General features: G+C 44.3%; 2 pseudogenes; one reads left to right on the top strand and one right to left on the bottom strand.

Annotated features, from left to right (window-relative positions):
- The first annotated feature begins 1,499 nt into the window (after positions 1 to 1,499).
- Positions 1,500 to 2,160, top strand: LOC120018974 (annotated as a pseudogene).
- Positions 2,161 to 3,287: 1,127 nt separating this feature from the next.
- Positions 3,288 to 4,525, bottom strand: LOC120018502 (annotated as a pseudogene).
- Positions 4,526 to 15,388: the final 10,863 nt, after the last annotated feature.

Genomic DNA, 15,388 nt, shown 5'->3' with positions numbered 1-15,388 from the left:
TATAATGTTTTACAGGCCATTGTTAACTATAACTGTAAAATAATTTCCTCTAAATCTGGCTGTCACAGAAAAGCCCTGGCTACAAGACTTTATTGAGAAAAGTTATATTTTGAAACTACCAATATGCCTTTAGTAAGCTTGCACGATTAGCTGGCAGCCCAAGCCTCTGTTCTTTGCCCACATTAATTGTGGTGTAGCCTATCAACTAGGCTAGCTAGCTGCTACATCCCTGTGAACATATTTTGGGATTTCTGAGAGACTTCTATCTATAGCTATCTAGCTAAGCCATTCTGGTTTCAATGTTTAGCTCAAATAGGTGCATCGAATCATTTTGAGATATTCTAACATATTCATGAAATGATGGATGACTCACCGTTTGTGTGTGTTCTTCCTCTGCTCTGTGTCGGTGGGTTGACACTGGTGCTTTCGAATCCGAGGGAGCTATATTGATGGGTGCAGCTCGCACTAGAAAGCAGCTGCGTTGACTGTATAGGATTAGCTAGATGACTGGTTACAGCACGCATGCAACATCACTGAAAATATATCGAACAGTGATTCCTGCTGGCCAGTTGGGTTTATTGCAAGTTGGAGACAGGATGTACCACTTATGAAATATTACATTATCACTCTATGATGATAGATTTCTATTGGTTGTGGTTGCATTTTATATTTTGTGGGTAAAGTATTAATAAATGCACAGTAAATAATCTAGGAGTGACTGGTTTGTTTATCTGGGATTCATTCAACCAAGCACCATTTGGTACCAGCTACCAATAGGCCTACTTTTATCACTGGCCCTAGCTTTTTGGGGTTCCTAAGCAGGATCCTGTTTAGGGTCCCCCTTCACAGTTTGTGGGGTGCCCCTGGCCATTGAGGTGGGCCCTAAGCAGTTGATTATTTTGCTTATAGCACTGGCAGCCACTGTGGTGTCAGTTTACCAGTAGTGGAAATTCACACCACACCTTCGCTCATGCGCAGTGAACTGTTTGCCTCTATGTTTGGCTGCTGCATCAACTGCACGCCTGGAAAGTGAAAACATTATGCATGGTAGAGTCATAAACTACAAGGTAAGTTATAACAAACTTTAATAAATAGTAGGCCAGACTGTTACCCCGTTTCTGGTAAGAGGAATAGTTATTTGTGTCATGCTGTAACTTGATCTACGTGAAAGAGAGGGCCCTTGGATTCTGTAGACTCACAAAGGAGTTTGAAACAAGCTGAAGTTTAGTTTTGGACAACAATTACCTAAATTGTCTAGTAAATGTTCATGCTGATCAAGATGTCATCATTATAGCTGGAAACACATTTTTGCATTTTGTATGTTTGATGGTAGGTCGAGTTTCAATAGTGGAAGTGTCTTGTTCCATATGGTCACTCAAGGATGGATTGACATTTCCTCAGGACAGATACCCCAGGCAACCGTTTACTCCGTGGAGGTGGCTGGCCATAATGCTGTCTCTCTACCCCCAGGCTTTGTGCCCCCTCAGGCTCCTGTGATGATGCCGGCCCCTCTTAGACCACCTATTTGCCCTCCTCCAGAACTGGAATACCTGACTCAGATTGACCAGCTCCTTGTCCATCAGAAAGTCTGTCTGGCTGAAGTGGTTCTGGACTGGGAGGTGAATGATAACTACATTGTAATGAACCGTGTTGGGCAGCAAGTATTTGCTGTAGCAGAGGAGAACGACTCCTGCACTCTACAGTTCTGCTGCTCCGACCGACCTTTCACCCTTCACATCCAGGACAACCTGGGACAGGAAGTGATGACCCTGATACGCACTTTGAGGTGTGACTCCTGCTACTTCCCCTGCTGCCTGCAAGAGCTGGAGGTGCAGAATCCCTCTGGTAACCCCATAGGGTGTGTGGTGCAGGAGTGGCACCCTTACCTGCCCAAACTCACTGTGCAGAACAAGAGGAGAGAGCCCCAGCTTAAGATCCAGGGGGCATGTGTTGTCTGTCAATGCTGTAAACTTTGATGTGAAGTCTCTGGATGAAACAGTGATGGTGGGGCAGATCAGTAAGCAGTGGGTTGGATTCATGCGGGAATCCTACACAAATGCAGATAACTTTGGAATCTCCTTCCCCATGGACCTGAATGTGAAAGTGAAGGCGGTGATGCTGGGAGCCTGCTTCCTCATCGACTTCATGTACTTTAAGTAATGTAGAGGAGACGGATCACATTCCCATCCCTATGGGTGACATTTTCTGCCCACTGAACAACACCAGGATTAAAATGAGACAATAACTGTATGAATTGACAACTTCCATGTTCCATCCATTGATGCTCAATGTAAAGCATGTTGAAATGTGAAGTTAATAGAATGTTAAAGACATAATCTGGGATATTACCTGCTGCATATATTCACTGAAAAGAGGGGTTACTATGTTCCGTTGTCCTTTGTTTGGTAAATCATAAGTGTGTTATTTTAATTATGAGTTTCAAATAAAGTCTTTGGTGCGTACATCAACCTTGAATCCAGAGCCTATGTACCCTGAGACCCCTCTTACTTATGGTCCTTAGCAGTGGCCTCTCCCCAGGCCCTTCCACACACCTAGGGTAGTTTGTCACTCCACTAGACTCTGCAACGGCTTTGAGATGTCACCTTGTATCACACAGAGTAGAGAATGTGCTACCTGACAGAATTTGTAAATTTACCAAAGCAACCTTTATTGTTCAACAATCATGGGTTATAAATCTGTGTGTATTGCTCAGTTTACTAAACTCTAGTTAATTAATCGCCATCTTATAACGCACATAGAAAGGTTTCAAATTAAATCACGCTGGAAGACTATAACGAGGTTTGGTCCTGATTGCACAATTCTTTTGCTCAATGAGAATGTCCTCCAAAGTCTAAAAAGTAACAATGTTGTGTACCTATTGGCATTTTCTATTGAGGGCTTTGTTTTAGAAGTCTGGCAATAACTTTGGTATAAAAAAATCCCAAAGTAGAAAAAAATGGTATAACACTGCTATTGTCATCACGCTGTCCATGGTACTGAAATGATGTGCATTCTAATGTCTGCAGCTATGTACATTTCCTTTTAATTAATCAATTGTATTACTGTAGCCTACCTAGAAGGTGCACCTATGATAAATTATACATAAGAACAATAGAGTCCAGTAAAAAAACACTTTCAGTATGCACAAAAACATTACAGAGAGGATAGGAAACAATTGTCAGTAAATCCCCCATCAATATTCTCATCGATTTATTTCACACCCAATAGTTCTCATAGTCCATTAAGAGTAGAAAGTGTGGCAGTAAAAGTCAATTTGGGATATTAAGTTATTTATTTTTCATGAAGTCGATGAGGAAGCAGGCTCCCAGCAACACAGCCTTCATCTTCACTTCCAATTCCATAGGGAAGGAGATTACAAAGTTATCTGCATCTTGACAACTTCCTGCAGCAATCCATCCCATTTCTTACTGATCTTCCCCACCACGTTTTCTCATCCAGTGACTCCTCTCAATCTGCATGGTGAGTTTAGTGTAGAAAGGGTGCCAGTTATGCACCACATACCCTATGGGGTTACCAGAGGGATTCTGCACCTCCAGCTCTTGCAGGCAGCAGGGGAAGCAGCAGGAGTCGCACCTCAAAGGGCGTATCAGGGTCATTGCTTCCTGTCCCAGGTTGTCCTAGATGTGAAGGGTGAAAGGTAAGGCCGGGGCAGCAGAACTGTAGAGTGCAGCAGTCGTTATCCTCTGCTACAGCAAACACTTGCTGCCCGACACTGTTCTTTACAATGTAGTTAGTATTCACTTACCAGTCCAGAACCACTTCAGCCAGATTACCTTTCTGGTGGTCGAGGAGCTAGTCGATCTGAGTCAGGTATTCCAATCCTGGAGGGCAGGCTAGTGGTCTGAGAAGTGCAGGCAGGAGCCTGAGGGGGCACAAAGCCTGGGGGTAGTGGGACTCCGGGGCTCATGGGGGCAGGATAGAGGCCTGAGGGTAGTGGGACTCCGGGGCTCATGGGGGCAGGATAGTGGCCTGAGGGTAGTGGGACTCCGGGGCTCATGGGGGCAGGATAGAGGCCTGAGGGTAGTGGGACTCCGGGGCTCATGGGGGCAGGATAGTGGCCTGAGGGTAGTGGGACTCCGGGGCTCATGGGGGCAGGATAGAGGCCTGAGGGTAGTGGGACTCCGGGGCTCATGGGGGCAGGATAGAGGCCTGAGGGTAGTGGGACTCCGGGGCTCATGGGGGCAAGATATAGGCCTGAGGGTAGTGGGACTCCGGGGCTCATGGGGGCAGGATAGAGGCCTGAGGGTAGTGGGACTCCGGGGCTCATGGGGGCAGGATAGAGGCCTGAGGGTAGTGGGACTCCGGGGCTCATGGGGGCGGGATAGAGGCCTGAGGGTAGTGGGACTCCGGGGCTCATGGGGGCGGGGTAGAGGCCTGAGGGTAGTGGGACTCCGGGGCTCATGGGGGCGGGGTAGAGGCCTGAGGGTAGTGACACCCTGGGAATCATGTATGCAGGGTAGGAAGCATTAAGGCCATGTGGCACCAATGTCATGGCCTCAGTCATGATCGCCTGTCCTAAGCCAGTGCCAATCAATCCAAGACCTTGGGTGGCCATGGGAACAATGCACTTTCATTTCTGAAAATACCTAAACACACACCAAAAATGTCATTTTAAAAATCAGCAGGTAGCCTAAGATAAATGCAAAACAAAGAGTTTAGGGAATATATAGCCTACTGTTTTTGGAGAGAACTTTGAATAATCCTTCATTTCAACAAAAGGTAAGTAGGCCTAATCAAGTGTAGTACACAGCATGCCAGACCAGCTACGGTAACTGTAGGCATAGGCCTACCTGCTTTGATTTGATTTATTATTAGTGTCTTGCATCTTCAGGATGCCCAGCTCACGTGGGCAATGGGGTTATAAAACACTGGCAGTGTGTTAAACTCTTTTTTTGCAGGAGCAAAAAAGAATTAACATACCTGTTTGTCCCGTAGTGTTCTGATGTGGATGACAGACACAGGTAGCCTATAATACTTTGCATCATACTCAACCTAGCCTTCAGCAAGGATGTTTTTAAGAGCTCTGGATGTGTTTCCTTAGTAACCTCACTATATATCTGTATATTCATTATCTCGTTGAAATGCACAGATTGATTTAACACGTAGCTACACTTCGAGTAGTTTCTTGATGAAAATGAATAGGCTGAATGACTGATGTATCAGTTTAACGATCTGCTAACCCGTGACCAGCTACTCTTCTCTTCCGTAGACTGTGTGGATGTAGAAAGGACCTTTGGTGCGCTCCAACACAAGTGGGTCCGAAGTTTAGATTTTGTTCCCTCTCCGAATGCAAGCTGCATGCACCTCTCTATGGTATACTCACAAGACCGATGCTGGAGTCGAGAAGCAGGTATGGGGAGTTGACATTTAATTAGGAACAGACAAAGAGCAAGACAGGAACAGCGTCAGCACATGGATACACAACGACAAACAACAATCAATGCAGCAGCGGGGAACAGAGATAGGGAACTGACAAATATAGGGGAGGCAATAAACAGGTGATTGAGTCCAATAATATGCTGATGCGCGTGACGGGGAAAGGAAGATGTGCGTACTGATGGTGGCAGGAGTGCGTAATGCTGGGGAGCCTGGCGCCTTCGAATGCCAGGGAAAGTGAGCGGGAGCAGGCGTGACAGTACCCCCCCTCTCCCACCTGGGCGAGCATGACAGGCCGGCCGAGGCACGGACGCTGGACAAACCGGCAGGGCGTAAAATCCCGACAAACCAGCAGGGGCATGGGAGCCTGGCGACCCGGTTGAGGCGTGACAACCTGAGGATCCCGCTGGACCATGGGAGCCTGAAGATCCGGGTGAGGCGTAGCAGCCTGACGAGCCGTCTGGGCGTAAAAACCTGACGATCCGGCTGAGGCCTGACGTGGGATGGGCGCCTCCCGAGCCAACCGGGGCGAGAAACCTCTCAAGCCAGCTAGGGAGTGACAGCCCGACGAGCTGGCTTAGGCACCACCGTATGGAAGGCCAAAATGTTCAAATCGTCTTATCCGGACAGGTCTGAACACTTGTACAGTGGGGCAAAAAAGTATTTAGTCAGCCACCAATTGTGCAAGTTCTCCCACTTAAAAATATGAGAGAGGCCTGTAATTTTCATCATAGGTACACTTCAACTATGACAGACAAAATGAGAAAAAAAAATCCAGAAAATCACATTGTAGGATTTTTAATGAATTTATTTGCAAATTATGGTGGAAAATAAGTATTTGGTCAATAACAAAAGTTTATCTCAATACTTTGTTATATACCCTTTGTTGGCAATGACAGAGGTCAAACGTTTTCTGTAAGTCTTCACAAGGTTTTCACACACTGTTGCTGGTATTTTGGCCCATTCCTCCATGCAGATCTCCTGTAGAGCAGTGATGTTTTGGGGCTGTTGCTGGGCAACACGGACTTTCAACTCCCTCCAAAGATTTTCTATGGGGTTGAGATCTGGAGACTGGCTAGGCCACTCCAGGACCTTGAAATGCTTCTTACGAAGCCACTCCTTCGTTGCCCGGGCGGTGTGTTTGGGATCATTGTCATGCTGAAAGACCCAGTCACGTTTCATCTTCAATGCCCTTGCTGATGGAAGGAGGTTTTCACTCAAAATCTCACGATACATGGCCCCATTCATTCTTTCCTTTACACGGATCAGTCGTCCTGGTCCCTTTGCAGAAAAACAGCCCCAAAGCATGATGTTTCCACCCCCATGCTTCACAGTAGGTATGGTGTTCTTTGGATGCAACTCAGCATTCTTTGTCCTCCAAACACGACGAGTTGAGTTTTTACCAAAAAGTTCTATTTTGGTTTCATCTGACCATATGACATTCTCCCAATCTTCTTCTGGATCATCCAAATGCTCTCTAGCAAACTTCAGACGGGCCTGGACATGTACTGGCTTAAGCAGGGGGACACGTCTGGCACTGCAGGATTTGAGTCCCTGGCGGCGTAGTGTGTTACTGATGGTAGGCTTTGTTACTTTGGTCCCAGCTCTCTGCAGGTCATTCACTAGGTCCCCCCATGTGGTTCTGGGATTTTTGCTCACCGTTCTTGTGATCATTTTGACCCCATGGGGTGAGATCTTGCGTGGAGCCCCAGATCGAGGGAGATTATCAGTGGTCTTGTATGTCTTCCATTTCCTAATAATTGCTCCCACAGTTGATTTCTTCAAACCAAGCTGCTTACCTATTGCAGATCCAGTCTTCCCAGCCTGGTGCAGGTCTACAATTTTGTTTCTGGTGTCCTTTGACAGCTCTTTGGTCTTGGCCATAGTGGAGTTTGGAGTGTGACTGTTTGAGGTTGTGGACAGGTGTCTTTTATACTGATAACAAGTTCAAACAGGTGCCATTAATACAGGTAACGAATGGAGGACAGAGGAGCCTCTTAAAGAAGAAGTTACAGGTCTGTGAGAGCCAGAAATCTGTTTGTAGTTGACCAAATACTTATTTTCCACCATAATTTGCAAATAAATTCATTATTTTAATTATTTTAATTTAATAAATTCATTAAAAATCCTACAATGTGATTTTCTGGATTTTTTTTTCTCATTTTGTCTGTCATAGTTGAAGTGTACCTATGATGAAAATTACAGGCCTCTCTCATCTTTTTAAGTGGGAGAACTTGCACAATTGGTGGCTGACTAAATACTTTTTTGCCCCACTGTAATTATACTTGCTTTTCTTCAAGTGTCAAATGTCATATTTTTGTACATGTGATTGTTTCGCCTGTCCAGTGTGTTTACAGGTGATTAGAACGTTTGTTATGGTCATTTTGTTCAGTGTGTATTTACAGGTGATGTTGATGCTCTAACTCAGAGACTCTGTCTAGAGTCTCACTCCAGAGACTGGGTGGACCGACCCCCGGGCACGGGGGCCAATCCAGCCAGCTCCCTTCCCCAGAGATATGGGTTGGAAGGGCCAGAGAGGGCTGAGGCTAACCCAGGGAGGGGGGCCCGACCCCCAGAGAGGGGTGCCTACCTCCACCCACGGCCACCAGGGGGCACCAGTACATCCAGCCAGCTCCCTGCACCAGGGATATGAGGGGAGAGGGCTGAGGTCGACCAAGTGAAGGCCAGGGGGTGCCAATACGTCCACCCAGCTCCCTTCCCCAGGGATATGGGGGGAGAGGGCCAGAAATCTGAGGCAGACCCAGGGAGAGGGGGCGACCCCCGCCCAGAGCCACCAGGGGAGCGCACTACATCCACCTAGCTCACTACAGAGGGCCAGAGAGGGATGAGGCAAACCCAGGGAAAGGGGGGTCAACTCCTGGAGAGGGGTGCCGACCCCCACCAACGGCCAAAAGGGGGTGCCACTACATCCAGCCAGCTCCCTGCAACAGGGAGAGGGCCAGAGAGGGCTGGGGCCGCCCCAAGGAGGGTGGGGGTGTCCCCCTCGACCCCCAGGCGGCGCTACTACATGCACCCTGCTCTCTTCACCAGGAAGACAAACCCAGGGAGGGGGGGCCAACCGCCGGCGAGAGGGCCCATCCCCTGCCTGTGGCCACCAGGGGGTGCTACTAAATTCACCCAGAGAGGGCTGGGGATGACCAAGGGAGCCGGAGCTTCCCACAGAACTTCCCACAGAACAATTGGGATCAGGGCAGTAGGCACTAACTCCGCCATGGTTCGTTCGACAGCCTATAGGGTGATAAATTTAGTTTTTGTAAAAAAATATATATTATTGCCGAAAATGTGTTATTTGGTAAATACAGGCTTAGAAAATGTTATACGTTTTGTTCTATGAGATAATCTTCATCAGCTAACGTTACATTTCGTGATTTTTTTTAAGCATTTATGCACATAAAGCACACAAAGGCTTCATAATTGACAAAGGTCATGTTAAATGACTGATATTATCTCATAGAAGGAAACGTATAAGATCTCCTGAGCCCATCTTAACCTGACCTTATTTTCAGCGTTTTGTCATATTTCTACCAGTATTACATTCACACTTTAGTAATTTAGCAGACGCCCTGGTAATATTTTACTAAATACATATACTGGGACATCTTTTAGCATTTTCCTCGCAGTATCACACATTTTCAAGTTTTATTAGTCTTATTACACCAATTATTTACAGGATCAGTGGGTCCCCGGCGGGACAGTTGAGCTAACGTAGGCTAATGTGATTAGCATGAGGTTGTAAGCAACAAGAACATTTCCCAGGACATAGATATATCTGATATGGGCAGAAAGCTTAAATTCTTGTTAATCTAATTGCACTGTCCAGTTTACAGTAGCTATTACAGTGAAAGAATCCCATGCTATTGTTTGAGGAGAGTGCACAATTATGAACTTGTGAAAATGTGTTAATAAACCAATTAGGCACATTTGGGCAGTCTTGACACAACATTTTGAACAGAAATGCAATGGCTCATTGAATCAGTTTAAAACTTTGCACATACACTGCTGCCAACTAGTGGCCAAAATCTATATTGTGCCTTGACTCCCAAGTGATATAATGGCCTTTCTCTTGCATTTCAAAGATGGATTCTCATACATTAATTTCACATTTCCACAACCTTCAAAGTGTTTCCTTTCAAATGATATCAAGAATATGCATATCCTTGCTTCAGGTCCTGAGCTACAGGCAGTTAGATTTGGGTGTCATTTTAGGCAAAAAAAATTAAAAAAGGGTCCGATCCTTAAGAGGTTTTAATTTATGCCCCGAAAAATCTATTCAGTTCCTCTACATTCAAATTAATGGCGGCCAACTTGAAAATAGGTTGTTGTGACTGATTTACATTAGATCTATGATGACTCTATGAAACTTTTCCAATGGGTGTCCTTGTTCTGTGGGAAGTTTGGTGTAGTTATCATTTATGGTGCGATGTGATAATAAAGCACATCCCAGAGCTGCCCATTCTGTCTCATCAATATACCCCAAAATGTATGACCTTTGACTCCCCCCCAAGGTGGACCCATGGAGATGTCATTAACATTCCAAATATTGTATAAATGATTTCATACCTCAAGTGAAAAACATATCAAGTGCCTTATTTTGCAAAGATTGTTCTGTGATAATACAAAATGACATTACATATCCTCCATCCTGTTGGTTCAAATAACCAATGCCAGTTTATTTATCTATTTTTTATTTCACCTTTATTTAACCAGGTTGACCAATTGAGAACAAGTTCTCATTTACAACTGCGTCCTGGCCAAGATAAAGCAAAGCAGTGCGACAAAAACAACACAGAGTTACACATAAACAAATGTACAGTCAATAACACAATAGAAAAATCTATGTACAGAGTGTGCAAATATAGAAGAGTAGGGAGGTAAGGCAATAAATAGGCCATAAAGGCGAAATAATTACAATTTAGCATTAACACTGGAGTGATAGATGTGCAGATGATGATGTGCAAGTAGAGATACTGGGGTGCAAAAGAGCAAGAGGATAAATAACAATATGGGGATGAGGTAGTTGGGTGTGCTATTTACAGATTGGCTGTGTACAGGTACAGTGATCGGTAAGCTGCTCTTCGTTCCAGTCATTGGCAGCAGAGAACTGGAAGGAAAGGCGGCCAAAGGAAGTATTGGCTGGGGATGACCAGTGAAATATACCTGCTGGAGCGCGTGCTACGGGAGGGTGTTGCTATGATGACTAGTGAGCTGAGATAAGGCGGGGCTTATAGATGATCTGGAGCCAGTGGGTTTGGCGACGAATATGTAGTGAGGGCCAGCCAACGAGAGCATACAGGTCGCAGTGGTGGGTAGTATATTGGGCTTTGGTGACAAAACGGATGGCACTGTGATAGACTACATTCAGTTTGCTGAGTAGAGTGTTGGAGGCTACTTTGTAAATTACATCGCCGAAGTCAAGGATTGGTAGGATCATCAGTTTTACAAGGGTATGTTTGGCAGCATGAGTGAAGGAGGTTTGTTGCGAAATAGGAAGCCGATTCTAGATTTAATTTTGGATTAGAGATGCTTAATGTGAGTCTGGAAGGAGAGTTTACAGTCTAACCAGACACCTAGGTATTTGTAGTTGTCCACATATTCTAAGTCAGAACCGTCCAGAGTAGTGATGCTAGTCGGGCGGGTGGGTATGGGCAACAATCGTTTGAAAAGCATGCATTTAGTTTTACTAGCATTTAAAAGCAGTTGGAGGCCACGGAAGGAGTGTGGTATGCCATTGAAGCTCGTTTGGAGGTTTGTTAACACAGTGTCCAAAGAAGGGCCAGATGTATATAGAAGGGTGTCGTCTGCGTAGAGGTGGATCAGAGAATCGCCAGCAGCAAGAGCGACATCATTGATACATACAGAGAAAAGAGTCGGCCCGATAATTGAACCCTTTGGCACCCCCATAGAGACTGCCAGAGACAGGCTCTCCGATTTGACACACTGAACTCTATCTGAGAAGTAGTTGGTGAACCAGGCGAGGCAGTCATTTGAGAAGCCAAGGCTATTGCGTCTGCCGATAAGAATGTGAAGATGGCTGCACAGTACTGTCTTTTATCGATGGTGGTTATGATATCATTTAGGACCTAGAGCGTGGCTGAGGTACACCTATGACCAGCTCGGAAACCAGATTGCATAGTGGAGAAGGTACGGTGGGATTTTAAATGGTCGGTGATCTGTTTGTTAACTAACAATTTCGGTGGATCATTTTAGAAAGAGAGGGTCCAGATTGTCTAGCCCAGCTGATTTGTAGGGATCCAGATTTTGCAGCTCTTTCAGAACATCATCTGTCTGGATTTGGGTGAAGGAGAAGCGGGGGGGGGGGGGGGGGGCTTGGGTAAGTGGCTGCAGGGGGTGCTGAGCTGTTGGCCGGGGTAGGGGCTTTCCAGTTGGAAAGCATGGCCAGCCGTAGAAAAATGCTTATTGAAATTATCGATTAGTGTAGATTTATTGGTGGTGACAGTGTGGGCAGCTGGGAGGAAGTGCTCTTATTCTCCATGGACTTTACAGTGTCCCCCCAAAAAAAAATATTAGTGCTACAGGATGCAAATATTGGTTCCTGACTTCCCTGAAAAGTTGCATATCGCAGGGGCTATTCGATGCTAAATGTTTTCGTGCTGGTCAAGGGCAGTCAAGTCTGGGGTGTTCTTAGTTCTACATTTTTTGAATGGGGCATGCTTATTTAAGATAGCGAGGAAAGCACTTTTAAAGAGCAACCAGGCATCCTCTATTGACGGGATGAGGTCAATATCCTTCCAGGATACCCAGGCCAGGTTGATTAGAAAGGCCTGCTCGCTGAAGTGTTTTAAGTGAGCATTTGAGCATCTGCCTTTTGACCGCAGACCCGCGCAGGTAATGAGTGATCAGTGATTACTGAGATCCTGGTAAGAAGAACAAATTCTTATTTACAATGACGGCCTACCCCGGACGACGCTTAACGGCCTACCCCGGACGACGCTGGGCCAATTGTGCACCGCCCTATAGGACTCCCAATTACGGCCGGATGTGAACCAGTTGCACTGGTATGCAGAACCAGTTGCACTGGGATGCAGAACCTCTTGCACTGGGATGCAGTGTCTTAGACCACTGCGCCACTCAGGAGCCGCAATAGCACATTTCAGACACGAATGCAACACAATGCACTTCAAATGAAAAAACGATGAATATAAAAACAGAAATATTTACTACATATGAGGATAACAAATAAAAAAAGAATAACATTTTAAAACTAACAGACTGAAAAATCACCCTAAGGAAAATCCACCCCTATCCAGTGTGTATTGACAGGTGATTAGAACGCTTGTTATGGGCATTTTTACACGCGTTCATTACACCTGTTCAGTGTTCATTTACATGTGATTAGAACGTGTGTTATGGTCATTTTTTCACGCGATGATTACACCTGTTCAATGTTCATTTACAGGTGATTAGAACGCTTGAATATTGTACCATTGCACACGTTCTGAACGCCTGTGTAGTAACGGTAGGGAGGGAGGAGATGTTTCTAAATATGGAACAAATTGTTAAAATTAGTCAAGGCGTTGGTGAGAAATGGAGGAAGAAATTAAAACAACTTTTTCCACATAGCATTACAACTACAAAGTTGACGCTAGCTAGGTAACTCATTTTAATTGAAATAGTTAGTTAGCAAGCTAGCAATAGTCTTCTATCTAGCCTGTAACTAATGGTTGTTACGTTGTGGGACAGAGCAATAGTTATTTGTACTTGTCATTTGGTTGAGACTAATTCGTTTAGAAAATAATTGTTTACTTTGTGTATATTTGTTGTGTAATTGGTTGGCTTTGCTAGTTGGCAAGCTGAGATGTATTTGCTCAAGTTGGCTAACTTAGCTATTAGCTCATGTTTTAGGAGGACAAAAGAGAATGTGGAATAAGGTCTGGCTGTTGCAGTGCCCAGACAAGGTGAGAGCAAACTGCTACAGAGATAAAAATGTAAGATCTCTATCTTGATTAGCTATATTTCAAGGTTGAACCAATGCAATGGGTATTTTATTGGCTTGCTAAATGAGCTGCTTTTCCTAAAAATGTCTCTGATAAAGCTACACTCTACGAAAAAAAGGTGCTATCTAGAACTTAAGTTATTCAGCTGTCCCCGTAAATAACTTTTTGAAGAACCCTTGTTGGTTCCAGGTAGAACCCTTGTTGGTTCCAGGTAGAACCCTTTCCACAGAGGGTTCTACCTGTAACCCAAAAGGGTTACACTATAGGGACAGCTGAAGAACCCTTTTGGAACCCTTTTTTCTAAGAGTATACAATTTTTTCTAATGCAATGTCAGTGCAATGTTACAGCCACAACATGATGATCATGTAGTCTGTGTAGTATTACAGCCACAACATGATGATCATGTAGTCTGTGTAGTATTACAGCCACAACATGATGATCATGTAGTCTGTGTAGTATTACAGCCACAACATGATGATCATGTAGTCAAGCATCTGAAGACTAGCGAGGAGGAGAAAAGCCTGCTTTGGATGAGCAAGGGAGAACAATAATAACTAGCTATATCAGATCAACATGTTCAGGAGAAGCAGGGAGAGAGCACGCTAGTAGTAGTAACATTATTATTTGAAACCTCACATGCGCATGTATCTGTGTTTTATATTTTAAGCAATAAGGCACCTCGGGGGTTTGTGGTAGGTGGACAATATACCACGGCTTAGGGCTGTTCTTAAGTATGACGCAACGCAGAGTGCCTGGATACAGCCCTTAGCCATGGTATATAACCCCCAAGGTGCCTTATTGCTATTAAAAAACTGGTTACCAACATAATTACAACACTCAACAAGTAATATTGACTCATACCCAGGATATACGGTCTGATATACCATGGCTTGCTATCTGCCTCATGTTGTACCGATCATCAACATGAACAAGACTGAATTCTGTTGAATTGTCAACTGGTCTAAATTGTTGTTAGGAAGATGTTGCTGTTCAGAATGACATGTTTATGACTGTTGATGTTCACAGGAATCTCCAAATGCTATGTTGAACGAGCACCACGGATGAAGGAGGGGGAGGAAAACAGACAGCTTCTTTCTACCAAACATACAAAGTTTGCTTAATGAACAATAGTTACATCTTAAATAAATAAGGAATTATTTTAGTTTATTCTGTTTCTGTTTTATGCTGGATATGAGTAATTTAGCAGGTCTGTATTATAATGTATTGTTTTGAAACGTTCATTAAATATCTATTCAGTCAAAACTCACTTATTATTTTACGTTTGCTAAAATAATGTATGTTTTGTACTGTTACTTTTTACATTCTGAAACAGTCTCGTTAGTTTTGAGCTAGACTATGATCGGGGAAATGTCTACTACCCTTTTTAAAATGTTGATGAATGAAATTAGCACCGTTTCTAATAGTTTGTTGCTACTGTCTGATGAGGAAGTGGGCAATGTGGAATACATTGCAGGAGGAAGGGAGAATTAATGAGAAATCAGAACTTGGCCATGTCAGGGAATAAGTAGGATAAATGTACATCCTATCAATGGCAAAAGAAACTGCAGAGGTAGCTTTAAGATAACATTAGATATGTGCATGTTATATACTGCACAGACGGCTAGCCAGCTATTTTCAAAACATTGGATTACCAACTTGAGCGGTGACGTCTCAGTTTGCACCACATTTTGACATGGAGGTATATACAAAAAATATAAATGCAACATGAAGTGTTGGTCTCATGTTTCATGAGCTGAAATAAAAGATCCCAGACATTTTCCATACGCACAAGAAGCTTATTTATCTCAAATGTTGTTCAGCCTGGTCCTTCCTCTGCTGCGTCCGTAACAGTTTATCAATTCCTTTTTTAGAAAACATCTTAATTCAGCCTTTGTGGTTTGGTAAGTATAGTGACTATTATTGCTTTAATTTATTCATCAAACAAACGGGGTTTTGGAAAAGTAGGTACTTTTTGCAAAACAATCCCATCTGGTGGATGGAAAGAGTAATTTAT

The sequence above is a fragment of the Salvelinus namaycush genome, chromosome 23, assembly GCF_016432855.1.
Source record: "Salvelinus namaycush isolate Seneca chromosome 23, SaNama_1.0, whole genome shotgun sequence".
NCBI classification, from domain to species: domain Eukaryota; kingdom Metazoa; phylum Chordata; class Actinopteri; order Salmoniformes; family Salmonidae; genus Salvelinus; species Salvelinus namaycush.
The sequence above is the reverse complement of the archived record's forward strand: the minus strand, read 5'-3'. Positions and strand labels throughout refer to the sequence as shown.